General features: G+C 46.0%; 34 non-coding genes across 34 annotated transcripts; all 34 read right to left on the bottom strand.

The window, feature by feature from the left end:
• Positions 1 to 373: 373 nt before the first annotated feature.
• Positions 374 to 489, bottom strand: Trnal-caa (transfer RNA leucine (anticodon CAA)). Its single transcript has 2 exons — positions 452 to 489; positions 374 to 419 (listed from the first exon to the last, which is right to left on the bottom strand). It is a non-coding gene; the product is annotated as a tRNA-Leu (tRNA).
• Positions 490 to 1,193: 704 nt separating this feature from the next.
• Trnal-caa (transfer RNA leucine (anticodon CAA)) lies at positions 1,194 to 1,309 on the bottom strand. Its single transcript has 2 exons — positions 1,272 to 1,309; positions 1,194 to 1,239 (listed from the first exon to the last, which is right to left on the bottom strand). It is a non-coding gene; the product is annotated as a tRNA-Leu (tRNA).
• Positions 1,310 to 2,013: 704 nt separating this feature from the next.
• On the bottom strand, positions 2,014 to 2,129 carry Trnal-caa (transfer RNA leucine (anticodon CAA)). The gene is made up of 2 exons: positions 2,092 to 2,129; positions 2,014 to 2,059 (listed from the first exon to the last, which is right to left on the bottom strand). It is a non-coding gene; the product is annotated as a tRNA-Leu (tRNA).
• A 704-nt stretch (positions 2,130 to 2,833) lies between these two features.
• Positions 2,834 to 2,949, bottom strand: Trnal-caa (transfer RNA leucine (anticodon CAA)). The gene is made up of 2 exons: positions 2,912 to 2,949; positions 2,834 to 2,879 (listed from the first exon to the last, which is right to left on the bottom strand). It is a non-coding gene; the product is annotated as a tRNA-Leu (tRNA).
• Positions 2,950 to 3,653: 704 nt separating this feature from the next.
• Trnal-caa (transfer RNA leucine (anticodon CAA)) lies at positions 3,654 to 3,769 on the bottom strand. The gene is made up of 2 exons: positions 3,732 to 3,769; positions 3,654 to 3,699 (listed from the first exon to the last, which is right to left on the bottom strand). It is a non-coding gene; the product is annotated as a tRNA-Leu (tRNA).
• Positions 3,770 to 4,473: 704 nt separating this feature from the next.
• Trnal-caa (transfer RNA leucine (anticodon CAA)) lies at positions 4,474 to 4,589 on the bottom strand. The gene is made up of 2 exons: positions 4,552 to 4,589; positions 4,474 to 4,519 (listed from the first exon to the last, which is right to left on the bottom strand). It is a non-coding gene; the product is annotated as a tRNA-Leu (tRNA).
• A 704-nt stretch (positions 4,590 to 5,293) lies between these two features.
• On the bottom strand, positions 5,294 to 5,409 carry Trnal-caa (transfer RNA leucine (anticodon CAA)). The gene is made up of 2 exons: positions 5,372 to 5,409; positions 5,294 to 5,339 (listed from the first exon to the last, which is right to left on the bottom strand). It is a non-coding gene; the product is annotated as a tRNA-Leu (tRNA).
• Positions 5,410 to 6,113: 704 nt separating this feature from the next.
• Positions 6,114 to 6,229, bottom strand: Trnal-caa (transfer RNA leucine (anticodon CAA)). The gene is made up of 2 exons: positions 6,192 to 6,229; positions 6,114 to 6,159 (listed from the first exon to the last, which is right to left on the bottom strand). It is a non-coding gene; the product is annotated as a tRNA-Leu (tRNA).
• A 704-nt stretch (positions 6,230 to 6,933) lies between these two features.
• On the bottom strand, positions 6,934 to 7,049 carry Trnal-caa (transfer RNA leucine (anticodon CAA)). Its single transcript has 2 exons — positions 7,012 to 7,049; positions 6,934 to 6,979 (listed from the first exon to the last, which is right to left on the bottom strand). It is a non-coding gene; the product is annotated as a tRNA-Leu (tRNA).
• A 704-nt stretch (positions 7,050 to 7,753) lies between these two features.
• Positions 7,754 to 7,869, bottom strand: Trnal-caa (transfer RNA leucine (anticodon CAA)). The gene is made up of 2 exons: positions 7,832 to 7,869; positions 7,754 to 7,799 (listed from the first exon to the last, which is right to left on the bottom strand). It is a non-coding gene; the product is annotated as a tRNA-Leu (tRNA).
• A 704-nt stretch (positions 7,870 to 8,573) lies between these two features.
• Trnal-caa (transfer RNA leucine (anticodon CAA)) lies at positions 8,574 to 8,689 on the bottom strand. The gene is made up of 2 exons: positions 8,652 to 8,689; positions 8,574 to 8,619 (listed from the first exon to the last, which is right to left on the bottom strand). It is a non-coding gene; the product is annotated as a tRNA-Leu (tRNA).
• Positions 8,690 to 9,393: 704 nt separating this feature from the next.
• Positions 9,394 to 9,509, bottom strand: Trnal-caa (transfer RNA leucine (anticodon CAA)). The gene is made up of 2 exons: positions 9,472 to 9,509; positions 9,394 to 9,439 (listed from the first exon to the last, which is right to left on the bottom strand). It is a non-coding gene; the product is annotated as a tRNA-Leu (tRNA).
• Positions 9,510 to 10,213: 704 nt separating this feature from the next.
• Positions 10,214 to 10,329, bottom strand: Trnal-caa (transfer RNA leucine (anticodon CAA)). The gene is made up of 2 exons: positions 10,292 to 10,329; positions 10,214 to 10,259 (listed from the first exon to the last, which is right to left on the bottom strand). It is a non-coding gene; the product is annotated as a tRNA-Leu (tRNA).
• A 704-nt stretch (positions 10,330 to 11,033) lies between these two features.
• Trnal-caa (transfer RNA leucine (anticodon CAA)) lies at positions 11,034 to 11,149 on the bottom strand. The gene is made up of 2 exons: positions 11,112 to 11,149; positions 11,034 to 11,079 (listed from the first exon to the last, which is right to left on the bottom strand). It is a non-coding gene; the product is annotated as a tRNA-Leu (tRNA).
• A 704-nt stretch (positions 11,150 to 11,853) lies between these two features.
• On the bottom strand, positions 11,854 to 11,969 carry Trnal-caa (transfer RNA leucine (anticodon CAA)). Its single transcript has 2 exons — positions 11,932 to 11,969; positions 11,854 to 11,899 (listed from the first exon to the last, which is right to left on the bottom strand). It is a non-coding gene; the product is annotated as a tRNA-Leu (tRNA).
• A 704-nt stretch (positions 11,970 to 12,673) lies between these two features.
• On the bottom strand, positions 12,674 to 12,789 carry Trnal-caa (transfer RNA leucine (anticodon CAA)). Its single transcript has 2 exons — positions 12,752 to 12,789; positions 12,674 to 12,719 (listed from the first exon to the last, which is right to left on the bottom strand). It is a non-coding gene; the product is annotated as a tRNA-Leu (tRNA).
• A 704-nt stretch (positions 12,790 to 13,493) lies between these two features.
• On the bottom strand, positions 13,494 to 13,609 carry Trnal-caa (transfer RNA leucine (anticodon CAA)). Its single transcript has 2 exons — positions 13,572 to 13,609; positions 13,494 to 13,539 (listed from the first exon to the last, which is right to left on the bottom strand). It is a non-coding gene; the product is annotated as a tRNA-Leu (tRNA).
• A 704-nt stretch (positions 13,610 to 14,313) lies between these two features.
• Positions 14,314 to 14,429, bottom strand: Trnal-caa (transfer RNA leucine (anticodon CAA)). Its single transcript has 2 exons — positions 14,392 to 14,429; positions 14,314 to 14,359 (listed from the first exon to the last, which is right to left on the bottom strand). It is a non-coding gene; the product is annotated as a tRNA-Leu (tRNA).
• A 704-nt stretch (positions 14,430 to 15,133) lies between these two features.
• On the bottom strand, positions 15,134 to 15,249 carry Trnal-caa (transfer RNA leucine (anticodon CAA)). The gene is made up of 2 exons: positions 15,212 to 15,249; positions 15,134 to 15,179 (listed from the first exon to the last, which is right to left on the bottom strand). It is a non-coding gene; the product is annotated as a tRNA-Leu (tRNA).
• Positions 15,250 to 15,953: 704 nt separating this feature from the next.
• Positions 15,954 to 16,069, bottom strand: Trnal-caa (transfer RNA leucine (anticodon CAA)). The gene is made up of 2 exons: positions 16,032 to 16,069; positions 15,954 to 15,999 (listed from the first exon to the last, which is right to left on the bottom strand). It is a non-coding gene; the product is annotated as a tRNA-Leu (tRNA).
• A 704-nt stretch (positions 16,070 to 16,773) lies between these two features.
• On the bottom strand, positions 16,774 to 16,889 carry Trnal-caa (transfer RNA leucine (anticodon CAA)). The gene is made up of 2 exons: positions 16,852 to 16,889; positions 16,774 to 16,819 (listed from the first exon to the last, which is right to left on the bottom strand). It is a non-coding gene; the product is annotated as a tRNA-Leu (tRNA).
• A 704-nt stretch (positions 16,890 to 17,593) lies between these two features.
• Trnal-caa (transfer RNA leucine (anticodon CAA)) lies at positions 17,594 to 17,709 on the bottom strand. The gene is made up of 2 exons: positions 17,672 to 17,709; positions 17,594 to 17,639 (listed from the first exon to the last, which is right to left on the bottom strand). It is a non-coding gene; the product is annotated as a tRNA-Leu (tRNA).
• A 704-nt stretch (positions 17,710 to 18,413) lies between these two features.
• On the bottom strand, positions 18,414 to 18,529 carry Trnal-caa (transfer RNA leucine (anticodon CAA)). Its single transcript has 2 exons — positions 18,492 to 18,529; positions 18,414 to 18,459 (listed from the first exon to the last, which is right to left on the bottom strand). It is a non-coding gene; the product is annotated as a tRNA-Leu (tRNA).
• Positions 18,530 to 19,233: 704 nt separating this feature from the next.
• On the bottom strand, positions 19,234 to 19,349 carry Trnal-caa (transfer RNA leucine (anticodon CAA)). Its single transcript has 2 exons — positions 19,312 to 19,349; positions 19,234 to 19,279 (listed from the first exon to the last, which is right to left on the bottom strand). It is a non-coding gene; the product is annotated as a tRNA-Leu (tRNA).
• A 704-nt stretch (positions 19,350 to 20,053) lies between these two features.
• On the bottom strand, positions 20,054 to 20,169 carry Trnal-caa (transfer RNA leucine (anticodon CAA)). Its single transcript has 2 exons — positions 20,132 to 20,169; positions 20,054 to 20,099 (listed from the first exon to the last, which is right to left on the bottom strand). It is a non-coding gene; the product is annotated as a tRNA-Leu (tRNA).
• Positions 20,170 to 20,873: 704 nt separating this feature from the next.
• Positions 20,874 to 20,989, bottom strand: Trnal-caa (transfer RNA leucine (anticodon CAA)). Its single transcript has 2 exons — positions 20,952 to 20,989; positions 20,874 to 20,919 (listed from the first exon to the last, which is right to left on the bottom strand). It is a non-coding gene; the product is annotated as a tRNA-Leu (tRNA).
• Positions 20,990 to 21,693: 704 nt separating this feature from the next.
• On the bottom strand, positions 21,694 to 21,809 carry Trnal-caa (transfer RNA leucine (anticodon CAA)). Its single transcript has 2 exons — positions 21,772 to 21,809; positions 21,694 to 21,739 (listed from the first exon to the last, which is right to left on the bottom strand). It is a non-coding gene; the product is annotated as a tRNA-Leu (tRNA).
• Positions 21,810 to 22,513: 704 nt separating this feature from the next.
• Trnal-caa (transfer RNA leucine (anticodon CAA)) lies at positions 22,514 to 22,629 on the bottom strand. The gene is made up of 2 exons: positions 22,592 to 22,629; positions 22,514 to 22,559 (listed from the first exon to the last, which is right to left on the bottom strand). It is a non-coding gene; the product is annotated as a tRNA-Leu (tRNA).
• Positions 22,630 to 23,333: 704 nt separating this feature from the next.
• Trnal-caa (transfer RNA leucine (anticodon CAA)) lies at positions 23,334 to 23,449 on the bottom strand. The gene is made up of 2 exons: positions 23,412 to 23,449; positions 23,334 to 23,379 (listed from the first exon to the last, which is right to left on the bottom strand). It is a non-coding gene; the product is annotated as a tRNA-Leu (tRNA).
• A 704-nt stretch (positions 23,450 to 24,153) lies between these two features.
• On the bottom strand, positions 24,154 to 24,269 carry Trnal-caa (transfer RNA leucine (anticodon CAA)). The gene is made up of 2 exons: positions 24,232 to 24,269; positions 24,154 to 24,199 (listed from the first exon to the last, which is right to left on the bottom strand). It is a non-coding gene; the product is annotated as a tRNA-Leu (tRNA).
• A 704-nt stretch (positions 24,270 to 24,973) lies between these two features.
• Positions 24,974 to 25,089, bottom strand: Trnal-caa (transfer RNA leucine (anticodon CAA)). Its single transcript has 2 exons — positions 25,052 to 25,089; positions 24,974 to 25,019 (listed from the first exon to the last, which is right to left on the bottom strand). It is a non-coding gene; the product is annotated as a tRNA-Leu (tRNA).
• Positions 25,090 to 25,793: 704 nt separating this feature from the next.
• On the bottom strand, positions 25,794 to 25,909 carry Trnal-caa (transfer RNA leucine (anticodon CAA)). The gene is made up of 2 exons: positions 25,872 to 25,909; positions 25,794 to 25,839 (listed from the first exon to the last, which is right to left on the bottom strand). It is a non-coding gene; the product is annotated as a tRNA-Leu (tRNA).
• A 704-nt stretch (positions 25,910 to 26,613) lies between these two features.
• Trnal-caa (transfer RNA leucine (anticodon CAA)) lies at positions 26,614 to 26,729 on the bottom strand. Its single transcript has 2 exons — positions 26,692 to 26,729; positions 26,614 to 26,659 (listed from the first exon to the last, which is right to left on the bottom strand). It is a non-coding gene; the product is annotated as a tRNA-Leu (tRNA).
• Positions 26,730 to 27,433: 704 nt separating this feature from the next.
• Positions 27,434 to 27,549, bottom strand: Trnal-caa (transfer RNA leucine (anticodon CAA)). Its single transcript has 2 exons — positions 27,512 to 27,549; positions 27,434 to 27,479 (listed from the first exon to the last, which is right to left on the bottom strand). It is a non-coding gene; the product is annotated as a tRNA-Leu (tRNA).
• Positions 27,550 to 27,734: the final 185 nt, after the last annotated feature.

Here is a 27,734-nt window from a genome sequence, read left to right as displayed (position 1 = left end):
TCGAGTTCTGTGTATTTCATCAGCGACTGTTATTGTACAGATGATGTACTGGTCAGCCTGCACTGTTTCCTCACACTGTCGTTAGCACTCTGCATCTCCAGATAAGAGTCGTTTCCATACCACAAGTGTCCCTTTTGACGTGTTTGCGGCTCTTTGGCGCGGAAGTAACCTCACGAGGGGAACGTCGTATTTACAACCAACACTCTCTGTTTGTAGCTCACACTACCGAAGAAACAGTTTGGTGCCGTAGGTGCGCTTGTGTTTGATGCAAATTTTTGATTTCACTTAGGAGAACACGGCCAGTATCGTGCTGTTGCACTTTACAAAGGATCTCAATGCTACGCAGGGTGCTCTAGAGAAGCGACAAAATCTGTGTCAGGAGTGGGATTCGAACCCACGCCCTCATTCGAGGACCAGAAGGCTCTAGCTGCTACTGCAGCCAAGGTTTTTCCTTGAGTCTGGCGCCTTAGACCGCTCGGCCATCCTGACACTTGATTTGATGCTCCTCGTTTGTTCTATTAGAGGACTTACAGTTGATGTAGTTGTCGCATCCACGTTGCCACAGTACGCAGGCATGATTTCTGCACCCGTTAGACGTGCGCCAGGCGCAGCCGCACAAATATAGCGCAGAATGTACCACCAAAAGAGTTTCTCAAATCCGTATAATCACAGCAATCAATACCTTTTGTTCGAAACTAAGTCGTCTGTTAAAGACGTCAGAGATTAGACAGAATGCGGAGGTCTATCTGTCGAGTAATATTTCAAGTTTTGGTCACGTTGTAATCTCCATACAGTAATATTTTGAGTATATGAATTTATTTCGAGTTCTGTGTATTTCATCAGCGACTGTTATTGTACAGATGATGTACTGGTCAGCCTGCACTGTTTCCTCACACTGTCGTTAGCACTCTGCATCTCCAGATAAGAGTCGTTTCCATACCACAAGTGTCCCTTTTGACGTGTTTGCGGCTCTTTGGCGCGGAAGTAACCTCACGAGGGGAACGTCGTATTTACAACCAACACTCTCTGTTTGTAGCTCACACTACCGAAGAAACAGTTTGGTGCCGTAGGTGCGCTTGTGTTTGATGCAAATTTTTGATTTCACTTAGGAGAACACGGCCAGTATCGTGCTGTTGCACTTTACAAAGGATCTCAATGCTACGCAGGGTGCTCTAGAGAAGCGACAAAATCTGTGTCAGGAGTGGGATTCGAACCCACGCCCTCATTCGAGGACCAGAAGGCTCTAGCTGCTACTGCAGCCAAGGTTTTTCCTTGAGTCTGGCGCCTTAGACCGCTCGGCCATCCTGACACTTGATTTGATGCTCCTCGTTTGTTCTATTAGAGGACTTACAGTTGATGTAGTTGTCGCATCCACGTTGCCACAGTACGCAGGCATGATTTCTGCACCCGTTAGACGTGCGCCAGGCGCAGCCGCACAAATATAGCGCAGAATGTACCACCAAAAGAGTTTCTCAAATCCGTATAATCACAGCAATCAATACCTTTTGTTCGAAACTAAGTCGTCTGTTAAAGACGTCAGAGATTAGACAGAATGCGGAGGTCTATCTGTCGAGTAATATTTCAAGTTTTGGTCACGTTGTAATCTCCATACAGTAATATTTTGAGTATATGAATTTATTTCGAGTTCTGTGTATTTCATCAGCGACTGTTATTGTACAGATGATGTACTGGTCAGCCTGCACTGTTTCCTCACACTGTCGTTAGCACTCTGCATCTCCAGATAAGAGTCGTTTCCATACCACAAGTGTCCCTTTTGACGTGTTTGCGGCTCTTTGGCGCGGAAGTAACCTCACGAGGGGAACGTCGTATTTACAACCAACACTCTCTGTTTGTAGCTCACACTACCGAAGAAACAGTTTGGTGCCGTAGGTGCGCTTGTGTTTGATGCAAATTTTTGATTTCACTTAGGAGAACACGGCCAGTATCGTGCTGTTGCACTTTACAAAGGATCTCAATGCTACGCAGGGTGCTCTAGAGAAGCGACAAAATCTGTGTCAGGAGTGGGATTCGAACCCACGCCCTCATTCGAGGACCAGAAGGCTCTAGCTGCTACTGCAGCCAAGGTTTTTCCTTGAGTCTGGCGCCTTAGACCGCTCGGCCATCCTGACACTTGATTTGATGCTCCTCGTTTGTTCTATTAGAGGACTTACAGTTGATGTAGTTGTCGCATCCACGTTGCCACAGTACGCAGGCATGATTTCTGCACCCGTTAGACGTGCGCCAGGCGCAGCCGCACAAATATAGCGCAGAATGTACCACCAAAAGAGTTTCTCAAATCCGTATAATCACAGCAATCAATACCTTTTGTTCGAAACTAAGTCGTCTGTTAAAGACGTCAGAGATTAGACAGAATGCGGAGGTCTATCTGTCGAGTAATATTTCAAGTTTTGGTCACGTTGTAATCTCCATACAGTAATATTTTGAGTATATGAATTTATTTCGAGTTCTGTGTATTTCATCAGCGACTGTTATTGTACAGATGATGTACTGGTCAGCCTGCACTGTTTCCTCACACTGTCGTTAGCACTCTGCATCTCCAGATAAGAGTCGTTTCCATACCACAAGTGTCCCTTTTGACGTGTTTGCGGCTCTTTGGCGCGGAAGTAACCTCACGAGGGGAACGTCGTATTTACAACCAACACTCTCTGTTTGTAGCTCACACTACCGAAGAAACAGTTTGGTGCCGTAGGTGCGCTTGTGTTTGATGCAAATTTTTGATTTCACTTAGGAGAACACGGCCAGTATCGTGCTGTTGCACTTTACAAAGGATCTCAATGCTACGCAGGGTGCTCTAGAGAAGCGACAAAATCTGTGTCAGGAGTGGGATTCGAACCCACGCCCTCATTCGAGGACCAGAAGGCTCTAGCTGCTACTGCAGCCAAGGTTTTTCCTTGAGTCTGGCGCCTTAGACCGCTCGGCCATCCTGACACTTGATTTGATGCTCCTCGTTTGTTCTATTAGAGGACTTACAGTTGATGTAGTTGTCGCATCCACGTTGCCACAGTACGCAGGCATGATTTCTGCACCCGTTAGACGTGCGCCAGGCGCAGCCGCACAAATATAGCGCAGAATGTACCACCAAAAGAGTTTCTCAAATCCGTATAATCACAGCAATCAATACCTTTTGTTCGAAACTAAGTCGTCTGTTAAAGACGTCAGAGATTAGACAGAATGCGGAGGTCTATCTGTCGAGTAATATTTCAAGTTTTGGTCACGTTGTAATCTCCATACAGTAATATTTTGAGTATATGAATTTATTTCGAGTTCTGTGTATTTCATCAGCGACTGTTATTGTACAGATGATGTACTGGTCAGCCTGCACTGTTTCCTCACACTGTCGTTAGCACTCTGCATCTCCAGATAAGAGTCGTTTCCATACCACAAGTGTCCCTTTTGACGTGTTTGCGGCTCTTTGGCGCGGAAGTAACCTCACGAGGGGAACGTCGTATTTACAACCAACACTCTCTGTTTGTAGCTCACACTACCGAAGAAACAGTTTGGTGCCGTAGGTGCGCTTGTGTTTGATGCAAATTTTTGATTTCACTTAGGAGAACACGGCCAGTATCGTGCTGTTGCACTTTACAAAGGATCTCAATGCTACGCAGGGTGCTCTAGAGAAGCGACAAAATCTGTGTCAGGAGTGGGATTCGAACCCACGCCCTCATTCGAGGACCAGAAGGCTCTAGCTGCTACTGCAGCCAAGGTTTTTCCTTGAGTCTGGCGCCTTAGACCGCTCGGCCATCCTGACACTTGATTTGATGCTCCTCGTTTGTTCTATTAGAGGACTTACAGTTGATGTAGTTGTCGCATCCACGTTGCCACAGTACGCAGGCATGATTTCTGCACCCGTTAGACGTGCGCCAGGCGCAGCCGCACAAATATAGCGCAGAATGTACCACCAAAAGAGTTTCTCAAATCCGTATAATCACAGCAATCAATACCTTTTGTTCGAAACTAAGTCGTCTGTTAAAGACGTCAGAGATTAGACAGAATGCGGAGGTCTATCTGTCGAGTAATATTTCAAGTTTTGGTCACGTTGTAATCTCCATACAGTAATATTTTGAGTATATGAATTTATTTCGAGTTCTGTGTATTTCATCAGCGACTGTTATTGTACAGATGATGTACTGGTCAGCCTGCACTGTTTCCTCACACTGTCGTTAGCACTCTGCATCTCCAGATAAGAGTCGTTTCCATACCACAAGTGTCCCTTTTGACGTGTTTGCGGCTCTTTGGCGCGGAAGTAACCTCACGAGGGGAACGTCGTATTTACAACCAACACTCTCTGTTTGTAGCTCACACTACCGAAGAAACAGTTTGGTGCCGTAGGTGCGCTTGTGTTTGATGCAAATTTTTGATTTCACTTAGGAGAACACGGCCAGTATCGTGCTGTTGCACTTTACAAAGGATCTCAATGCTACGCAGGGTGCTCTAGAGAAGCGACAAAATCTGTGTCAGGAGTGGGATTCGAACCCACGCCCTCATTCGAGGACCAGAAGGCTCTAGCTGCTACTGCAGCCAAGGTTTTTCCTTGAGTCTGGCGCCTTAGACCGCTCGGCCATCCTGACACTTGATTTGATGCTCCTCGTTTGTTCTATTAGAGGACTTACAGTTGATGTAGTTGTCGCATCCACGTTGCCACAGTACGCAGGCATGATTTCTGCACCCGTTAGACGTGCGCCAGGCGCAGCCGCACAAATATAGCGCAGAATGTACCACCAAAAGAGTTTCTCAAATCCGTATAATCACAGCAATCAATACCTTTTGTTCGAAACTAAGTCGTCTGTTAAAGACGTCAGAGATTAGACAGAATGCGGAGGTCTATCTGTCGAGTAATATTTCAAGTTTTGGTCACGTTGTAATCTCCATACAGTAATATTTTGAGTATATGAATTTATTTCGAGTTCTGTGTATTTCATCAGCGACTGTTATTGTACAGATGATGTACTGGTCAGCCTGCACTGTTTCCTCACACTGTCGTTAGCACTCTGCATCTCCAGATAAGAGTCGTTTCCATACCACAAGTGTCCCTTTTGACGTGTTTGCGGCTCTTTGGCGCGGAAGTAACCTCACGAGGGGAACGTCGTATTTACAACCAACACTCTCTGTTTGTAGCTCACACTACCGAAGAAACAGTTTGGTGCCGTAGGTGCGCTTGTGTTTGATGCAAATTTTTGATTTCACTTAGGAGAACACGGCCAGTATCGTGCTGTTGCACTTTACAAAGGATCTCAATGCTACGCAGGGTGCTCTAGAGAAGCGACAAAATCTGTGTCAGGAGTGGGATTCGAACCCACGCCCTCATTCGAGGACCAGAAGGCTCTAGCTGCTACTGCAGCCAAGGTTTTTCCTTGAGTCTGGCGCCTTAGACCGCTCGGCCATCCTGACACTTGATTTGATGCTCCTCGTTTGTTCTATTAGAGGACTTACAGTTGATGTAGTTGTCGCATCCACGTTGCCACAGTACGCAGGCATGATTTCTGCACCCGTTAGACGTGCGCCAGGCGCAGCCGCACAAATATAGCGCAGAATGTACCACCAAAAGAGTTTCTCAAATCCGTATAATCACAGCAATCAATACCTTTTGTTCGAAACTAAGTCGTCTGTTAAAGACGTCAGAGATTAGACAGAATGCGGAGGTCTATCTGTCGAGTAATATTTCAAGTTTTGGTCACGTTGTAATCTCCATACAGTAATATTTTGAGTATATGAATTTATTTCGAGTTCTGTGTATTTCATCAGCGACTGTTATTGTACAGATGATGTACTGGTCAGCCTGCACTGTTTCCTCACACTGTCGTTAGCACTCTGCATCTCCAGATAAGAGTCGTTTCCATACCACAAGTGTCCCTTTTGACGTGTTTGCGGCTCTTTGGCGCGGAAGTAACCTCACGAGGGGAACGTCGTATTTACAACCAACACTCTCTGTTTGTAGCTCACACTACCGAAGAAACAGTTTGGTGCCGTAGGTGCGCTTGTGTTTGATGCAAATTTTTGATTTCACTTAGGAGAACACGGCCAGTATCGTGCTGTTGCACTTTACAAAGGATCTCAATGCTACGCAGGGTGCTCTAGAGAAGCGACAAAATCTGTGTCAGGAGTGGGATTCGAACCCACGCCCTCATTCGAGGACCAGAAGGCTCTAGCTGCTACTGCAGCCAAGGTTTTTCCTTGAGTCTGGCGCCTTAGACCGCTCGGCCATCCTGACACTTGATTTGATGCTCCTCGTTTGTTCTATTAGAGGACTTACAGTTGATGTAGTTGTCGCATCCACGTTGCCACAGTACGCAGGCATGATTTCTGCACCCGTTAGACGTGCGCCAGGCGCAGCCGCACAAATATAGCGCAGAATGTACCACCAAAAGAGTTTCTCAAATCCGTATAATCACAGCAATCAATACCTTTTGTTCGAAACTAAGTCGCCTGTTAAAGACGTCAGAGATTAGACAGAATGCGGAGGTCTATCTGTCGAGTAATATTTCAAGTTTTGGTCACGTTGTAATCTCCATACAGTAATATTTTGAGTATATGAATTTATTTCGAGTTCTGTGTATTTCATCAGCGACTGTTATTGTACAGATGATGTACTGGTCAGCCTGCACTGTTTCCTCACACTGTCGTTAGCACTCTGCATCTCCAGATAAGAGTCGTTTCCATACCACAAGTGTCCCTTTTGACGTGTTTGCGGCTCTTTGGCGCGGAAGTAACCTCACGAGGGGAACGTCGTATTTACAACCAACACTCTCTGTTTGTAGCTCACACTACCGAAGAAACAGTTTGGTGCCGTAGGTGCGCTTGTGTTTGATGCAAATTTTTGATTTCACTTAGGAGAACACGGCCAGTATCGTGCTGTTGCACTTTACAAAGGATCTCAATGCTACGCAGGGTGCTCTAGAGAAGCGACAAAATCTGTGTCAGGAGTGGGATTCGAACCCACGCCCTCATTCGAGGACCAGAAGGCTCTAGCTGCTACTGCAGCCAAGGTTTTTCCTTGAGTCTGGCGCCTTAGACCGCTCGGCCATCCTGACACTTGATTTGATGCTCCTCGTTTGTTCTATTAGAGGACTTACAGTTGATGTAGTTGTCGCATCCACGTTGCCACAGTACGCAGGCATGATTTCTGCACCCGTTAGACGTGCGCCAGGCGCAGCCGCACAAATATAGCGCAGAATGTACCACCAAAAGAGTTTCTCAAATCCGTATAATCACAGCAATCAATACCTTTTGTTCGAAACTAAGTCGTCTGTTAAAGACGTCAGAGATTAGACAGAATGCGGAGGTCTATCTGTCGAGTAATATTTCAAGTTTTGGTCACGTTGTAATCTCCATACAGTAATATTTTGAGTATATGAATTTATTTCGAGTTCTGTGTATTTCATCAGCGACTGTTATTGTACAGATGATGTACTGGTCAGCCTGCACTGTTTCCTCACACTGTCGTTAGCACTCTGCATCTCCAGATAAGAGTCGTTTCCATACCACAAGTGTCCCTTTTGACGTGTTTGCGGCTCTTTGGCGCGGAAGTAACCTCACGAGGGGAACGTCGTATTTACAACCAACACTCTCTGTTTGTAGCTCACACTACCGAAGAAACAGTTTGGTGCCGTAGGTGCGCTTGTGTTTGATGCAAATTTTTGATTTCACTTAGGAGAACACGGCCAGTATCGTGCTGTTGCACTTTACAAAGGATCTCAATGCTACGCAGGGTGCTCTAGAGAAGCGACAAAATCTGTGTCAGGAGTGGGATTCGAACCCACGCCCTCATTCGAGGACCAGAAGGCTCTAGCTGCTACTGCAGCCAAGGTTTTTCCTTGAGTCTGGCGCCTTAGACCGCTCGGCCATCCTGACACTTGATTTGATGCTCCTCGTTTGTTCTATTAGAGGACTTACAGTTGATGTAGTTGTCGCATCCACGTTGCCACAGTACGCAGGCATGATTTCTGCACCCGTTAGACGTGCGCCAGGCGCAGCCGCACAAATATAGCGCAGAATGTACCACCAAAAGAGTTTCTCAAATCCGTATAATCACAGCAATCAATACCTTTTGTTCGAAACTAAGTCGTCTGTTAAAGACGTCAGAGATTAGACAGAATGCGGAGGTCTATCTGTCGAGTAATATTTCAAGTTTTGGTCACGTTGTAATCTCCATACAGTAATATTTTGAGTATATGAATTTATTTCGAGTTCTGTGTATTTCATCAGCGACTGTTATTGTACAGATGATGTACTGGTCAGCCTGCACTGTTTCCTCACACTGTCGTTAGCACTCTGCATCTCCAGATAAGAGTCGTTTCCATACCACAAGTGTCCCTTTTGACGTGTTTGCGGCTCTTTGGCGCGGAAGTAACCTCACGAGGGGAACGTCGTATTTACAACCAACACTCTCTGTTTGTAGCTCACACTACCGAAGAAACAGTTTGGTGCCGTAGGTGCGCTTGTGTTTGATGCAAATTTTTGATTTCACTTAGGAGAACACGGCCAGTATCGTGCTGTTGCACTTTACAAAGGATCTCAATGCTACGCAGGGTGCTCTAGAGAAGCGACAAAATCTGTGTCAGGAGTGGGATTCGAACCCACGCCCTCATTCGAGGACCAGAAGGCTCTAGCTGCTACTGCAGCCAAGGTTTTTCCTTGAGTCTGGCGCCTTAGACCGCTCGGCCATCCTGACACTTGATTTGATGCTCCTCGTTTGTTCTATTAGAGGACTTACAGTTGATGTAGTTGTCGCATCCACGTTGCCACAGTACGCAGGCATGATTTCTGCACCCGTTAGACGTGCGCCAGGCGCAGCCGCACAAATATAGCGCAGAATGTACCACCAAAAGAGTTTCTCAAATCCGTATAATCACAGCAATCAATACCTTTTGTTCGAAACTAAGTCGTCTGTTAAAGACGTCAGAGATTAGACAGAATGCGGAGGTCTATCTGTCGAGTAATATTTCAAGTTTTGGTCACGTTGTAATCTCCATACAGTAATATTTTGAGTATATGAATTTATTTCGAGTTCTGTGTATTTCATCAGCGACTGTTATTGTACAGATGATGTACTGGTCAGCCTGCACTGTTTCCTCACACTGTCGTTAGCACTCTGCATCTCCAGATAAGAGTCGTTTCCATACCACAAGTGTCCCTTTTGACGTGTTTGCGGCTCTTTGGCGCGGAAGTAACCTCACGAGGGGAACGTCGTATTTACAACCAACACTCTCTGTTTGTAGCTCACACTACCGAAGAAACAGTTTGGTGCCGTAGGTGCGCTTGTGTTTGATGCAAATTTTTGATTTCACTTAGGAGAACACGGCCAGTATCGTGCTGTTGCACTTTACAAAGGATCTCAATGCTACGCAGGGTGCTCTAGAGAAGCGACAAAATCTGTGTCAGGAGTGGGATTCGAACCCACGCCCTCATTCGAGGACCAGAAGGCTCTAGCTGCTACTGCAGCCAAGGTTTTTCCTTGAGTCTGGCGCCTTAGACCGCTCGGCCATCCTGACACTTGATTTGATGCTCCTCGTTTGTTCTATTAGAGGACTTACAGTTGATGTAGTTGTCGCATCCACGTTGCCACAGTACGCAGGCATGATTTCTGCACCCGTTAGACGTGCGCCAGGCGCAGCCGCACAAATATAGCGCAGAATGTACCACCAAAAGAGTTTCTCAAATCCGTATAATCACAGCAATCAATACCTTTTGTTCGAAACTAAGTCGTCTGTTAAAGACGTCAGAGATTAGACAGAATGCGGAGGTCTATCTGTCGAGTAATATTTCAAGTTTTGGTCACGTTGTAATCTCCATACAGTAATATTTTGAGTATATGAATTTATTTCGAGTTCTGTGTATTTCATCAGCGACTGTTATTGTACAGATGATGTACTGGTCAGCCTGCACTGTTTCCTCACACTGTCGTTAGCACTCTGCATCTCCAGATAAGAGTCGTTTCCATACCACAAGTGTCCCTTTTGACGTGTTTGCGGCTCTTTGGCGCGGAAGTAACCTCACGAGGGGAACGTCGTATTTACAACCAACACTCTCTGTTTGTAGCTCACACTACCGAAGAAACAGTTTGGTGCCGTAGGTGCGCTTGTGTTTGATGCAAATTTTTGATTTCACTTAGGAGAACACGGCCAGTATCGTGCTGTTGCACTTTACAAAGGATCTCAATGCTACGCAGGGTGCTCTAGAGAAGCGACAAAATCTGTGTCAGGAGTGGGATTCGAACCCACGCCCTCATTCGAGGACCAGAAGGCTCTAGCTGCTACTGCAGCCAAGGTTTTTCCTTGAGTCTGGCGCCTTAGACCGCTCGGCCATCCTGACACTTGATTTGATGCTCCTCGTTTGTTCTATTAGAGGACTTACAGTTGATGTAGTTGTCGCATCCACGTTGCCACAGTACGCAGGCATGATTTCTGCACCCGTTAGACGTGCGCCAGGCGCAGCCGCACAAATATAGCGCAGAATGTACCACCAAAAGAGTTTCTCAAATCCGTATAATCACAGCAATCAATACCTTTTGTTCGAAACTAAGTCGTCTGTTAAAGACGTCAGAGATTAGACAGAATGCGGAGGTCTATCTGTCGAGTAATATTTCAAGTTTTGGTCACGTTGTAATCTCCATACAGTAATATTTTGAGTATATGAATTTATTTCGAGTTCTGTGTATTTCATCAGCGACTGTTATTGTACAGATGATGTACTGGTCAGCCTGCACTGTTTCCTCACACTGTCGTTAGCACTCTGCATCTCCAGATAAGAGTCGTTTCCATACCACAAGTGTCCCTTTTGACGTGTTTGCGGCTCTTTGGCGCGGAAGTAACCTCACGAGGGGAACGTCGTATTTACAACCAACACTCTCTGTTTGTAGCTCACACTACCGAAGAAACAGTTTGGTGCCGTAGGTGCGCTTGTGTTTGATGCAAATTTTTGATTTCACTTAGGAGAACACGGCCAGTATCGTGCTGTTGCACTTTACAAAGGATCTCAATGCTACGCAGGGTGCTCTAGAGAAGCGACAAAATCTGTGTCAGGAGTGGGATTCGAACCCACGCCCTCATTCGAGGACCAGAAGGCTCTAGCTGCTACTGCAGCCAAGGTTTTTCCTTGAGTCTGGCGCCTTAGACCGCTCGGCCATCCTGACACTTGATTTGATGCTCCTCGTTTGTTCTATTAGAGGACTTACAGTTGATGTAGTTGTCGCATCCACGTTGCCACAGTACGCAGGCATGATTTCTGCACCCGTTAGACGTGCGCCAGGCGCAGCCGCACAAATATAGCGCAGAATGTACCACCAAAAGAGTTTCTCAAATCCGTATAATCACAGCAATCAATACCTTTTGTTCGAAACTAAGTCGTCTGTTAAAGACGTCAGAGATTAGACAGAATGCGGAGGTCTATCTGTCGAGTAATATTTCAAGTTTTGGTCACGTTGTAATCTCCATACAGTAATATTTTGAGTATATGAATTTATTTCGAGTTCTGTGTATTTCATCAGCGACTGTTATTGTACAGATGATGTACTGGTCAGCCTGCACTGTTTCCTCACACTGTCGTTAGCACTCTGCATCTCCAGATAAGAGTCGTTTCCATACCACAAGTGTCCCTTTTGACGTGTTTGCGGCTCTTTGGCGCGGAAGAAACCTCACGAGGGGAACGTCGTATTTACAACCAACACTCTCTGTTTGTAGCTCACACTACCGAAGAAACAGTTTGGTGCCGTAGGTGCGCTTGTGTTTGATGCAAATTTTTGATTTCACTTAGGAGAACACGGCCAGTATCGTGCTGTTGCACTTTACAAAGGATCTCAATGCTACTCAGGGTGCTCTAGAGAAGCGACAAAATCTGTGTCAGGAGTGGGATTCGAACCCACGCCCTCATTCGAGGACCAGAAGGCTCTAGCTGCTACTGCAGCCAAGGTTTTTCCTTGAGTCTGGCGCCTTAGACCGCTCGGCCATCCTGACACTTGATTTGATGCTCCTCGTTTGTTCTATTAGAGGACTTACAGTTGATGTAGTTGTCGCATCCACGTTGCCACAGTACGCAGGCATGATTTCTGCACCCGTTAGACGTGCGCCAGGCGCAGCCGCACAAATATAGCGCAGAATGTACCACCAAAAGAGTTTCTCAAATCCGTATAATCACAGCAATCAATACCTTTTGTTCGAAACTAAGTCGTCTGTTAAAGACGTCAGAGATTAGACAGAATGCGGAGGTCTATCTGTCGAGTAATATTTCAAGTTTTGGTCACGTTGTAATCTCCATACAGTAATATTTTGAGTATATGAATTTATTTCGAGTTCTGTGTATTTCATCAGCGACTGTTATTGTACAGATGATGTACTGGTCAGCCTGCACTGTTTCCTCACACTGTCGTTAGCACTCTGCATCTCCAGATAAGAGTCGTTTCCATACCACAAGTGTCCCTTTTGACGTGTTTGCGGCTCTTTGGCGCGGAAGTAACCTCACGAGGGGAACGTCGTATTTACAACCAACACTCTCTGTTTGTAGCTCACACTACCGAAGAAACAGTTTGGTGCCGTAGGTGCGCTTGTGTTTGATGCAAATTTTTGATTTCACTTAGGAGAACACGGCCAGTATCGTGCTGTTGCACTTTACAAAGGATCTCAATGCTACGCAGGGTGCTCTAGAGAAGCGACAAAATCTGTGTCAGGAGTGGGATTCGAACCCACGCCCTCATTCGAGGACCAGAAGGCTCTAGCTGCTACTGCAGCCAAGGTTTTTCCTTGAGTCTGGCGCCTTAGACCGCTCGGCCATCCTGACACTTGATTTGATGCTCCTCGTTTGTTCTATTAGAGGACTTACAGTTGATGTAGTTGTCGCATCCACGTTGCCACAGTACGCAGGCATGATTTCTGCACCCGTTAGACGTGCGCCAGGCGCAGCCGCACAAATATAGCGCAGAATGTACCACCAAAAGAGTTTCTCAAATCCGTATAATCACAGCAATCAATACCTTTTGTTCGAAACTAAGTCGTCTGTTAAAGACGTCAGAGATTAGACAGAATGCGGAGGTCTATCTGTCGAGTAATATTTCAAGTTTTGGTCACGTTGTAATCTCCATACAGTAATATTTTGAGTATATGAATTTATTTCGAGTTCTGTGTATTTCATCAGCGACTGTTATTGTACAGATGATGTACTGGTCAGCCTGCACTGTTTCCTCACACTGTCGTTAGCACTCTGCATCTCCAGATAAGAGTCGTTTCCATACCACAAGTGTCCCTTTTGACGTGTTTGCGGCTCTTTGGCGCGGAAGTAACCTCACGAGGGGAACGTCGTATTTACAACCAACACTCTCTGTTTGTAGCTCACACTACCGAAGAAACAGTTTGGTGCCGTAGGTGCGCTTGTGTTTGATGCAAATTTTTGATTTCACTTAGGAGAACACGGCCAGTATCGTGCTGTTGCACTTTACAAAGGATCTCAATGCTACGCAGGGTGCTCTAGAGAAGCGACAAAATCTGTGTCAGGAGTGGGATTCGAACCCACGCCCTCATTCGAGGACCAGAAGGCTCTAGCTGCTACTGCAGCCAAGGTTTTTCCTTGAGTCTGGCGCCTTAGACCGCTCGGCCATCCTGACACTTGATTTGATGCTCCTCGTTTGTTCTATTAGAGGACTTACAGTTGATGTAGTTGTCGCATCCACGTTGCCACAGTACGCAGGCATGATTTCTGCACCCGTTAGACGTGCGCCAGGCGCAGCCGCACAAATATAGCGCAGAATGTACCACCAAAAGAGTTTCTCAAATCCGTATAATCACAGCAATCAATACCTTTTGTTCGAAACTAAGTCGTCTGTTAAAGACGTCAGAGATTAGACAGAATGCGGAGGTCTATCTGTCGAGTAATATTTCAAGTTTTGGTCACGTTGTAATCTCCATACAGTAATATTTTGAGTATATGAATTTATTTCGAGTTCTGTGTATTTCATCAGCGACTGTTATTGTACAGATGATGTACTGGTCAGCCTGCACTGTTTCCTCACACTGTCGTTAGCACTCTGCATCTCCAGATAAGAGTCGTTTCCATACCACAAGTGTCCCTTTTGACGTGTTTGCGGCTCTTTGGCGCGGAAGTAACCTCACGAGGGGAACGTCGTATTTACAACCAACACTCTCTGTTTGTAGCTCACACTACCGAAGAAACAGTTTGGTGCCGTAGGTGCGCTTGTGTTTGATGCAAATTTTTGATTTCACTTAGGAGAACACGGCCAGTATCGTGCTGTTGCACTTTACAAAGGATCTCAATGCTACGCAGGGTGCTCTAGAGAAGCGACAAAATCTGTGTCAGGAGTGGGATTCGAACCCACGCCCTCATTCGAGGACCAGAAGGCTCTAGCTGCTACTGCAGCCAAGGTTTTTCCTTGAGTCTGGCGCCTTAGACCGCTCGGCCATCCTGACACTTGATTTGATGCTCCTCGTTTGTTCTATTAGAGGACTTACAGTTGATGTAGTTGTCGCATCCACGTTGCCACAGTACGCAGGCATGATTTCTGCACCCGTTAGACGTGCGCCAGGCGCAGCCGCACAAATATAGCGCAGAATGTACCACCAAAAGAGTTTCTCAAATCCGTATAATCACAGCAATCAATACCTTTTGTTCGAAACTAAGTCGTCTGTTAAAGACGTCAGAGATTAGACAGAATGCGGAGGTCTATCTGTCGAGTAATATTTCAAGTTTTGGTCACGTTGTAATCTCCATACAGTAATATTTTGAGTATATGAATTTATTTCGAGTTCTGTGTATTTCATCAGCGACTGTTATTGTACAGATGATGTACTGGTCAGCCTGCACTGTTTCCTCACACTGTCGTTAGCACTCTGCATCTCCAGATAAGAGTCGTTTCCATACCACAAGTGTCCCTTTTGACGTGTTTGCGGCTCTTTGGCGCGGAAGTAACCTCACGAGGGGAACGTCGTATTTACAACCAACACTCTCTGTTTGTAGCTCACACTACCGAAGAAACAGTTTGGTGCCGTAGGTGCGCTTGTGTTTGATGCAAATTTTTGATTTCACTTAGGAGAACACGGCCAGTATCGTGCTGTTGCACTTTACAAAGGATCTCAATGCTACGCAGGGTGCTCTAGAGAAGCGACAAAATCTGTGTCAGGAGTGGGATTCGAACCCACGCCCTCATTCGAGGACCAGAAGGCTCTAGCTGCTACTGCAGCCAAGGTTTTTCCTTGAGTCTGGCGCCTTAGACCGCTCGGCCATCCTGACACTTGATTTGATGCTCCTCGTTTGTTCTATTAGAGGACTTACAGTTGATGTAGTTGTCGCATCCACGTTGCCACAGTACGCAGGCATGATTTCTGCACCCGTTAGACGTGCGCCAGGCGCAGCCGCACAAATATAGCGCAGAATGTACCACCAAAAGAGTTTCTCAAATCCGTATAATCACAGCAATCAATACCTTTTGTTCGAAACTAAGTCGTCTGTTAAAGACGTCAGAGATTAGACAGAATGCGGAGGTCTATCTGTCGAGTAATATTTCAAGTTTTGGTCACGTTGTAATCTCCATACAGTAATATTTTGAGTATATGAATTTATTTCGAGTTCTGTGTATTTCATCAGCGACTGTTATTGTACAGATGATGTACTGGTCAGCCTGCACTGTTTCCTCACACTGTCGTTAGCACTCTGCATCTCCAGATAAGAGTCGTTTCCATACCACAAGTGTCCCTTTTGACGTGTTTGCGGCTCTTTGGCGCGGAAGTAACCTCACGAGGGGAACGTCGTATTTACAACCAACACTCTCTGTTTGTAGCTCACACTACCGAAGAAACAGTTTGGTGCCGTAGGTGCGCTTGTGTTTGATGCAAATTTTTGATTTCACTTAGGAGAACACGGCCAGTATCGTGCTGTTGCACTTTACAAAGGATCTCAATGCTACGCAGGGTGCTCTAGAGAAGCGACAAAATCTGTGTCAGGAGTGGGATTCGAACCCACGCCCTCATTCGAGGACCAGAAGGCTCTAGCTGCTACTGCAGCCAAGGTTTTTCCTTGAGTCTGGCGCCTTAGACCGCTCGGCCATCCTGACACTTGATTTGATGCTCCTCGTTTGTTCTATTAGAGGACTTACAGTTGATGTAGTTGTCGCATCCACGTTGCCACAGTACGCAGGCATGATTTCTGCACCCGTTAGACGTGCGCCAGGCGCAGCCGCACAAATATAGCGCAGAATGTACCACCAAAAGAGTTTCTCAAATCCGTATAATCACAGCAATCAATACCTTTTGTTCGAAACTAAGTCGTCTGTTAAAGACGTCAGAGATTAGACAGAATGCGGAGGTCTATCTGTCGAGTAATATTTCAAGTTTTGGTCACGTTGTAATCTCCATACAGTAATATTTTGAGTATATGAATTTATTTCGAGTTCTGTGTATTTCATCAGCGACTGTTATTGTACAGATGATGTACTGGTCAGCCTGCACTGTTTCCTCACACTGTCGTTAGCACTCTGCATCTCCAGATAAGAGTCGTTTCCATACCACAAGTGTCCCTTTTGACGTGTTTGCGGCTCTTTGGCGCGGAAGTAACCTCACGAGGGGAACGTCGTATTTACAACCAACACTCTCTGTTTGTAGCTCACACTACCGAAGAAACAGTTTGGTGCCGTAGGTGCGCTTGTGTTTGATGCAAATTTTTGATTTCACTTAGGAGAACACGGCCAGTATCGTGCTGTTGCACTTTACAAAGGATCTCAATGCTACGCAGGGTGCTCTAGAGAAGCGACAAAATCTGTGTCAGGAGTGGGATTCGAACCCACGCCCTCATTCGAGGACCAGAAGGCTCTAGCTGCTACTGCAGCCAAGGTTTTTCCTTGAGTCTGGCGCCTTAGACCGCTCGGCCATCCTGACACTTGATTTGATGCTCCTCGTTTGTTCTATTAGAGGACTTACAGTTGATGTAGTTGTCGCATCCACGTTGCCACAGTACGCAGGCATGATTTCTGCACCCGTTAGACGTGCGCCAGGCGCAGCCGCACAAATATAGCGCAGAATGTACCACCAAAAGAGTTTCTCAAATCCGTATAATCACAGCAATCAATACCTTTTGTTCGAAACTAAGTCGTCTGTTAAAGACGTCAGAGATTAGACAGAATGCGGAGGTCTATCTGTCGAGTAATATTTCAAGTTTTGGTCACGTTGTAATCTCCATACAGTAATATTTTGAGTATATGAATTTATTTCGAGTTCTGTGTATTTCATCAGCGACTGTTATTGTACAGATGATGTACTGGTCAGCCTGCACTGTTTCCTCACACTGTCGTTAGCACTCTGCATCTCCAGATAAGAGTCGTTTCCATACCACAAGTGTCCCTTTTGACGTGTTTGCGGCTCTTTGGCGCGGAAGTAACCTCACGAGGGGAACGTCGTATTTACAACCAACACTCTCTGTTTGTAGCTCACACTACCGAAGAAACAGTTTGGTGCCGTAGGTGCGCTTGTGTTTGATGCAAATTTTTGATTTCACTTAGGAGAACACGGCCAGTATCGTGCTGTTGCACTTTACAAAGGATCTCAATGCTACGCAGGGTGCTCTAGAGAAGCGACAAAATCTGTGTCAGGAGTGGGATTCGAACCCACGCCCTCATTCGAGGACCAGAAGGCTCTAGCTGCTACTGCAGCCAAGGTTTTTCCTTGAGTCTGGCGCCTTAGACCGCTCGGCCATCCTGACACTTGATTTGATGCTCCTCGTTTGTTCTATTAGAGGACTTACAGTTGATGTAGTTGTCGCATCCACGTTGCCACAGTACGCAGGCATGATTTCTGCACCCGTTAGACGTGCGCCAGGCGCAGCCGCACAAATATAGCGCAGAATGTACCACCAAAAGAGTTTCTCAAATCCGTATAATCACAGCAATCAATACCTTTTGTTCGAAACTAAGTCGTCTGTTAAAGACGTCAGAGATTAGACAGAATGCGGAGGTCTATCTGTCGAGTAATATTTCAAGTTTTGGTCACGTTGTAATCTCCATACAGTAATATTTTGAGTATATGAATTTATTTCGAGTTCTGTGTATTTCATCAGCGACTGTTATTGTACAGATGATGTACTGGTCAGCCTGCACTGTTTCCTCACACTGTCGTTAGCACTCTGCATCTCCAGATAAGAGTCGTTTCCATACCACAAGTGTCCCTTTTGACGTGTTTGCGGCTCTTTGGCGCGGAAGTAACCTCACGAGGGGAACGTCGTATTTACAACCAACACTCTCTGTTTGTAGCTCACACTACCGAAGAAACAGTTTGGTGCCGTAGGTGCGCTTGTGTTTGATGCAAATTTTTGATTTCACTTAGGAGAACACGGCCAGTATCGTGCTGTTGCACTTTACAAAGGATCTCAATGCTACGCAGGGTGCTCTAGAGAAGCGACAAAATCTGTGTCAGGAGTGGGATTCGAACCCACGCCCTCATTCGAGGACCAGAAGGCTCTAGCTGCTACTGCAGCCAAGGTTTTTCCTTGAGTCTGGCGCCTTAGACCGCTCGGCCATCCTGACACTTGATTTGATGCTCCTCGTTTGTTCTATTAGAGGACTTACAGTTGATGTAGTTGTCGCATCCACGTTGCCACAGTACGCAGGCATGATTTCTGCACCCGTTAGACGTGCGCCAGGCGCAGCCGCACAAATATAGCGCAGAATGTACCACCAAAAGAGTTTCTCAAATCCGTATAATCACAGCAATCAATACCTTTTGTTCGAAACTAAGTCGTCTGTTAAAGACGTCAGAGATTAGACAGAATGCGGAGGTCTATCTGTCGAGTAATATTTCAAGTTTTGGTCACGTTGTAATCTCCATACAGTAATATTTTGAGTATATGAATTTATTTCGAGTTCTGTGTATTTCATCAGCGACTGTTATTGTACAGATGATGTACTGGTCAGCCTGCACTGTTTCCTCACACTGTCGTTAGCACTCTGCATCTCCAGATAAGAGTCGTTTCCATACCACAAGTGTCCCTTTTGACGTGTTTGCGGCTCTTTGGCGCGGAAGTAACCTCACGAGGGGAACGTCGTATTTACAACCAACACTCTCTGTTTGTAGCTCACACTACCGAAGAAACAGTTTGGTGCCGTAGGTGCGCTTGTATTTGATGCAAATTTTTGATTTCACTTAGGAGAACACGGCCAGTATCGTGCTGTTGCACTTTACAAAGGATCTCAATGCTACGCAGGGTGCTCTAGAGAAGCGACAAAATCTGTGTCAGGAGTGGGATTCGAACCCACGCCCTCATTCGAGGACCAGAAGGCTCTAGCTGCTACTGCAGCCAAGGTTTTTCCTTGAGTCTGGCGCCTTAGACCGCTCGGCCATCCTGACACTTGATTTGATGCTCCTCGTTTGTTCTATTAGAGGACTTACAGTTGATGTAGTTGTCGCATCCACGTTGCCACAGTACGCAGGCATGATTTCTGCACCCGTTAGACGTGCGCCAGGCGCAGCCGCACAAATATAGCGCAGAATGTACCACCAAAAGAGTTTCTCAAATCCGTATAATCACAGCAATCAATACCTTTTGTTCGAAACTAAGTCGTCTGTTAAAGACGTCAGAGATTAGACAGAATGCGGAGGTCTATCTGTCGAGTAATATTTCAAGTTTTGGTCACGTTGTAATCTCCATACAGTAATATTTTGAGTATATGAATTTATTTCGAGTTCTGTGTATTTCATCAGCGACTGTTATTGTACAGATGATGTACTGGTCAGCCTGCACTGTTTCCTCACACTGTCGTTAGCACTCTGCATCTCCAGATAAGAGTCGTTTCCATACCACAAGTGTCCCTTTTGACGTGTTTGCGGCTCTTTGGCGCGGAAGTAACCTCACGAGGGGAACGTCGTATTTACAACCAACACTCTGTGTTTGTAGCTCACACTACCGAAGAAACAGTTTGGTGCCGTAGGTGCGCTTGTGTTTGATGCAAATTTTTGATTTCACTTAGGAGAACACGGCCAGTATCGTGCTGTTGCACTTTACAAAGGATCTCAATGCTACGCAGGGTGCTCTAGAGAAGCGACAAAATCTGTGTCAGGAGTGGGATTCGAACCCACGCCCTCATTCGAGGACCAGAAGGCTCTAGCTGCTACTGCAGCCAAGGTTTTTCCTTGAGTCTGGCGCCTTAGACCGCTCGGCCATCCTGACACTTGATTTGATGCTCCTCGTTTGTTCTATTAGAGGACTTACAGTTGATGTAGTTGTCGCATCCACGTTGCCACAGTACGCAGGCATGATTTCTGCACCCGTTAGACGTGCGCCAGGCGCAGCCGCACAAATATAGCGCAGAATGTACCACCAAAAGAGTTTCTCAAATCCGTATAATCACAGCAATCAATACCTTTTGTTCGAAACTAAGTCGTCTGTTAAAGACGTCAGAGATTAGACAGAATGCGGAGGTCTATCTGTCGAGTAATATTTCAAGTTTTGGTCACGTTGTAATCTCCATACAGTAATATTTTGAGTATATGAATTTATTTCGAGTTCTGTGTATTTCATCAGCGACTGTTATTGTACAGATGATGTACTGGTCAGCCTGCACTGTTTCCTCACACTGTCGTTAGCACTCTGCATCTCCAGATAAGAGTCGTTTCCATACCACAAGTGTCCCTTTTGACGTGTTTGCGGCTCTTTGGCGCGGAAGTAACCTCACGAGGGGAACGTCGTATTTACAACCAACACTCTCTGTTTGTAGCTCACACTACCGAAGAAACAGTTTGGTGCCGTAGGTGCGCTTGTGTTTGATGCAAATTTTTGATTTCACTTAGGAGAACACGGCCAGTATCGTGCTGTTGCACTTTACAAAGGATCTCAATGCTACGCAGGGTGCTCTAGAGAAGCGACAAAATCTGTGTCAGGAGTGGGATTCGAACCCACGCCCTCATTCGAGGACCAGAAGGCTCTAGCTGCTACTGCAGCCAAGGTTTTTCCTTGAGTCTGGCGCCTTAGACCGCTCGGCCATCCTGACACTTGATTTGATGCTCCTCGTTTGTTCTATTAGAGGACTTACAGTTGATGTAGTTGTCGCATCCACGTTGCCACAGTACGCAGGCATGATTTCTGCACCCGTTAGACGTGCGCCAGGCGCAGCCGCACAAATATAGCGCAGAATGTACCACCAAAAGAGTTTCTCAAATCCGTATAATCACAGCAATCAATACCTTTTGTTCGAAACTAAGTCGTCTGTTAAAGACGTCAGAGATTAGACAGAATGCGGAGGTCTATCTGTCGAGTAATATTTCAAGTTTTGGTCACGTTGTAATCTCCATACAGTAATATTTTGAGTATATGAATTTATTTCGAGTTCTGTGTATTTCATCAGCGACTGTTATTGTACAGATGATGTACTGGTCAGCCTGCACTGTTTCCTCACACTGTCGTTAGCACTCTGCATCTCCAGATAAGAGTCGTTTCCATACCACAAGTGTCCCTTTTGACGTGTTTGCGGCTCTTTGGCGCGGAAGTAACCTCACGAGGGGAACGTCGTATTTACAACCAACACTCTCTGTTTGTAGCTCACACTACCGAAGAAACAGTTTGGTGCCGTAGGTGCGCTTGTGTTTGATGCAAATTTTTGATTTCACTTAGGAGAACACGGCCAGTATCGTGCTGTTGCACTTTACAAAGGATCTCAATGCTACGCAGGGTGCTCTAGAGAAGCGACAAAATCTGTGTCAGGAGTGGGATTCGAACCCACGCCCTCATTCGAGGACCAGAAGGCTCTAGCTGCTACTGCAGCCAAGGTTTTTCCTTGAGTCTGGCGCCTTAGACCGCTCGGCCATCCTGACACTTGATTTGATGCTCCTCGTTTGTTCTATTAGAGGACTTACAGTTGATGTAGTTGTCGCATCCACGTTGCCACAGTACGCAGGCATGATTTCTGCACCCGTTAGACGTGCGCCAGGCGCAGCCGCACAAATATAGCGCAGAATGTACCACCAAAAGAGTTTCTCAAATCCGTATAATCACAGCAATCAATACCTTTTGTTCGAAACTAAGTCGTCTGTTAAAGACGTCAGAGATTAGACAGAATGCGGAGGTCTATCTGTCGAGTAATATTTCAAGTTTTGGTCACGTTGTAATCTCCATACAGTAATATTTTGAGTATATGAATTTATTTCGAGTTCTGTGTATTTCATCAGCGACTGTTATTGTACAGATGATGTACTGGTCAGCCTGCACTGTTTCCTCACACTGTCGTTAGCACTCTGCATCTCCAGATAAGAGTCGTTTCCATACCACAAGTGTCCCTTTTGACGTGTTTGCGGCTCTTTGGCGCGGAAGTAACCTCACGAGGGGAACGTCGTATTTACAACCAACACTCTCTGTTTGTAGCTCACACTACCGAAGAAACAGTTTGGTGCCGTAGGTGCGCTTGTGTTTGATGCAAATTTTTGATTTCACTTAGGAGAACACGGCCAGTATCGTGCTGTTGCACTTTACAAAGGATCTCAATGCTACGCAGGGTGCTCTAGAGAAGCGACAAAATCTGTGTCAGGAGTGGGATTCGAACCCACGCCCTCATTCGAGGACCAGAAGGCTCTAGCTGCTACTGCAGCCAAGGTTTTTCCTTGAGTCTGGCGCCTTAGACCGCTCGGCCATCCTGACACTTGATTTGATGCTCCTCGTTTGTTCTATTAGAGGACTTACAGTTGATGTAGTTGTCGCATCCACGTTGCCACAGTACGCAGGCATGATTTCTGCACCCGTTAGACGTGCGCCAGGCGCAGCCGCACAAATATAGCGCAGAATGTACCACAAAAAGAGTTTCTCAAATCCGTATAATCACAGCAATCAATACCTTTTGTTCGAAACTAAGTCGTCTGTTAAAGACGTCAGAGATTAGACAGAATGCGGAGGTCTATCTGTCGAGTAATATTTCAAGTTTTGGTCACGTTGTAATCTCCATACAGTAATATTTTGAGTATATGAATTTATTTCGAGTTCTGTGTATTTCATCAGCGACTGTTATTGTACAGATGATGTACTGGTCAGCCTGCACTGTTTCCTCACACTGTCGTTAGCACTCTGCATCTCCAGATAAGAGTCGTTTCCATACCACAAGTGTCCCTTTTGACGTGTTTGCGGCTCTTTGGCGCGGAAGTAACCTCACGAGGGGAACGTCGTATTTACAACCAACACTCTCTGTTTGTAGCTCACACTACCGAAGAAACAGTTTGGTGCCGTAGGTGCGCTTGTGTTTGATGCAAATTTTTGATTTCACTTAGGAGAACACGGCCAGTATCGTGCTGTTGCACTTTACAAAGGATCTCAATGCTACGCAGGGTGCTCTAGAGAAGCGACAAAATCTGTGTCAGGAGTGGGATTCGAACCCACGCCCTCATTCGAGGACCAGAAGGCTCTAGCTGCTACTGCAGCCAAGGTTTTTCCTTGAGTCTGGCGCCTTAGACCGCTCGGCCATCCTGACACTTGATTTGATGCTCCTCGTTTGTTCTATTAGAGGACTTACAGTTGATGTAGTTGTCGCATCCACGTTGCCACAGTACGCAGGCATGATTTCTGCACCCGTTAGACGTGCGCCAGGCGCAGCCGCACAAATATAGCGCAGAATGTACCACCAAAAGAGTTTCTCAAATCCGTATAATCACAGCAATCAATACCTTTTGTTCGAAACTAAGTCGTCTGTTAAAGACGTCAGAGATTAGACAGAATGCGGAGGTCTATCTGTCGAGTAATATTTCAAGTTTTGGTCACGTTGTAATCTCCATACAGTAATATTTTGAGTATATGAATTTATTTCGAGTTCTGTGTATTTCATCAGCGACTGTTATTGTACAGATGATGTACTGGTCAGCCTGCACTGTTTCCTCACACTGTCGTTAGCACTCTGCATCTCCAGATAAGAGTCGTTTCCATACCACAAGTGTCCCTTTTGACGTGTTTGCGGCTCTTTGGCGCGGAAGTAACCTCACGAGGGGAACGTCGTATTTACAACCAACACTCTCTGTTTGTAGCTCACACTACCGAAGAAACAGTTTGGTGCCGTAGGTGCGCTTGTGTTTGATGCAAATTTTTGATTTCACTTAGGAGAACACGGCCAGTATCGTGCTGTTGCACTTTACAAAGGATCTCAATGCTACGCAGGGTGCTCTAGAGAAGCGACAAAATCTGTGTCAGGAGTGGGATTCGAACCCACGCCCTCATTCGAGGACCAGAAGGCTCTAGCTGCTACTGCAGCCAAGGTTTTTCCTTGAGTCTGGCGCCTTAGACCGCTCGGCCATCCTGACACTTGATTTGATGCTCCTCGTTTGTTCTATTAGAGGACTTACAGTTGATGTAGTTGTCGCATCCACGTTGCCACAGTACGCAGGCATGATTTCTGCACCCGTTAGACGTGCGCCAGGCGCAGCCGCACAAATATAGCGCAGAATGTACCACCAAAAGAGTTTCTCAAATCCGTATAATCACAGCAATCAATACCTTTTGTTCGAAACTAAGTCGTCTGTTAAAGACGTCAGAGATTAGACAGAATGCGGAGGTCTATCTGTCGAGTAATATTTCAAGTTTTGGTCACGTTGTAATCTCCATACAGTAATATTTTGAGTATATGAATTTATTTCGAGTTCTGTGTATTTCATCAGCGACTGTTATTGTACAGATGATGTACTGGTCAGCCTGCACTGTTTCCTCACACTGTCGTTAGCACTCTGCATCTCCAGATAAGAGTCGTTTCCATACCACAAGTGTCCCTTTTGACGTGTTTGCGGCTCTTTGGCGCGGAAGTAACCTCACGAGGGGAACGTCGTATTTACAACCAACACTCTCTGTTTGTAGCTCACACTACCGAAGAAACAGTTTGGTGCCGTAGGTGCGCTTGTGTTTGATGCAAATTTTTGATTTCACTTAGGAGAACACGGCCAGTATCGTGCTGTTGCACTTTACAAAGGATCTCAATGCTACGCAGGGTGCTCTAGAGAAGCGACAAAATCTGTGTCAGGAGTGGGATTCGAACCCACGCCCTCATTCGAGGACCAGAAGGCTCTAGCTGCTACTGCAGCCAAGGTTTTTCCTTGAGTCTGGCGCCTTAGACCGCTCGGCCATCCTGACACTTGATTTGATGCTCCTCGTTTGTTCTATTAGAGGACTTACAGTTGATGTAGTTGTCGCATCCACGTTGCCACAGTACGCAGGCATGATTTCTACACCCGTTAGACGTGCGCCAGGCGCAGCCGCACAAATATAGCGCAGAATGTACCACCAAAAGAGTTTCTCAAATCCGTATAATCACAGCAATCAATACCTTTTGTTCGAAACTAAGTCGTCTGTTAAAGACGTCAGAGATTAGACAGAATGCGGAGGTCTATCTGTCGAGTAATATTTCAAGTTTTGGTCACGTTGTAATCTCCATACAGTAATATTTTGAGTATATGAATTTATTTCGAGTTCTGTGTATTTCATCAGCGACTGTTATTGTACAGATGATGTACTGGTCAGCCTGCACTGTTTCCTCACACTGTCGTTAGCACTCTGCATCTCCAGATAAGAGTCGTTTCCATACCACAAGTGTCCCTTTTGACGTGTTTGCGGCTCTTTGGCGCGGAAGTAACCTCACGAGGGGAACGTCGTATTTACAACCAACACTCTCTGTTTGTAGCTCACACTACCGAAGAAACAGTTTGGTGCCGTAGGTGCGCTTGTGTTTGATGCAAATTTTTGATTTCACTTAGGAGAACACGGCCAGTATCGTGCTGTTGCACTTTACAAAGGATCTCAATGCTACGCAGGGTGCTCTAGAGAAGCGACAAAATCTGTGTCAGGAGTGGGATTCGAACCCACGCCCTCATTCGAGGACCAGAAGGCTCTAGCTGCTACTGCAGCCAAGGTTTTTCCTTGAGTCTGGCGCCTTAGACCGCTCGGCCATCCTGACACTTGATTTGATGCTCCTCGTTTGTTCTATTAGAGGACTTACAGTTGATGTAGTTGTCGCATCCACGTTGCCACAGTACGCAGGCATGATTTCTGCACCCGTTAGACGTGCGCCAGGCGCAGCCGCACAAATATAGCGCAGAATGTACCACCAAAAGAGTTTCTCAAATCCGTATAATCACAGCAATCAATACCTTTTGTTCGAAACTAAGTCGTCTGTTAAAGACGTCAGAGATTAGACAGAATGCGGAGGTCTATCTGTCGAGTAATATTTCAAGTTTTGGTCACGTTGTAATCTCCATACAGTAATATTTTGAGTATATGAATTTATTTCGAGTTCTGTGTATTTCATCAGCGACTGTTATTGTACAGATGATGTACTGGTCAGCCTGCACTGTTTCCTCACACTGTCGTTAGCACTCTGCATCTCCAGATAAGAGTCGTTTCCATACCACAAGTGTCCCTTTTGACGTGTTTGCGGCTCTTTGGCGCGGAAGTAACCTCACGAGGGGAACGTCGTATTTACAACCAACACTCTCTGTTTGTAGCTCACACTACCGAAGAAACAGTTTGGTGCCGTAGGTGCGCTTGTGTTTGATGCAAATTTTTGATTTCACTTAGGAGAACACGGCCAGTATCGTGCTGTTGCACTTTACAAAGGATCTCAATGCTACGCAGGGTGCTCTAGAGAAGCGACAAAATCTGTGTCAGGAGTGGGATTCGAACCCACGCCCTCATTCGAGGACCAGAAGGCTCTAGCTGCTACTGCAGCCAAGGTTTTTCCTTGAGTCTGGCGCCTTAGACCGCTCGGCCATCCTGACACTTGATTTGATGCTCCTCGTTTGTTCTATTAGAGGACTTACAGTTGATGTAGTTGTCGCATCCACGTTGCCACAGTACGCAGGCATGATTTCTGCACCCGTTAGACGTGCGCCAGGCGCAGCCGCACAAATATAGCGCAGAATGTACCACCAAAAGAGTTTCTCAAATCCGTATAATCACAGCAATCAATACCTTTTGTTCGAAACTAAGTCGTCTGTTAAAGACGTCAGAGATTAGACAGAATGCGGAGGTCTATCTGTCGAGTAATATTTCAAGTTTTGGTCACGTTGTAATCTCCATACAGTAATATTTTGAGTATATGAATTTATTTCGAGTTCTGTGTATTTCATCAGCGACTGTTATTGTACAGATGATGTACTGGTCAGCCTGCACTGTTTCCTCACACTGTCGTTAGCACTCTGCATCTCCAGATAAGAGTCGTTTCCATACCACAAGTGTCCCTTTTGACGTGTTTGCGGCTCTTTGGCGCGGAAGTAACCTCACGAGGGGAACGTCGTATTTACAACCAACACTCTCTGTTTGTAGCTCACACTACCGAAGAAACAGTTTGGTGCCGTAGGTGCGCTTGTGTTTGATGCAAATTTTTGATTTCACTTAGGAGAACACGGCCAGTATCGTGCTGTTGCACTTTACAAAGGATCTCAATGCTACGCAGGGTGCTCTAGAGAAGCGACAAAATCTGTGTCAGGAGTGGGATTCGAACCCACGCCCTCATTCGAGGACCAGAAGGCTCTAGCTGCTACTGCAGCCAAGGTTTTTCCTTGAGTCTGGCGCCTTAGACCGCTCGGCCATCCTGACACTTGATTTGATGCTCCTCGTTTGTTCTATTAGAGGACTTACAGTTGATGTAGTTGTCGCATCCACGTTGCCACAGTACGCAGGCATGATTTCTGCACCCGTTAGACGTGCGCCAGGCGCAGCCGCACAAATATAGCGCAGAATGTACCACCAAAAGAGTTTCTCAAATCCGTATAATCACAGCA

The sequence above is a fragment of the Schistocerca cancellata genome, chromosome 2 (genome assembly GCF_023864275.1).
Source record: "Schistocerca cancellata isolate TAMUIC-IGC-003103 chromosome 2, iqSchCanc2.1, whole genome shotgun sequence".
NCBI lineage: Eukaryota > Metazoa > Arthropoda > Insecta > Orthoptera > Acrididae > Schistocerca > Schistocerca cancellata.
The sequence above is the reverse complement of the archived record's forward strand: the minus strand, read 5'-3'. Positions and strand labels throughout refer to the sequence as shown.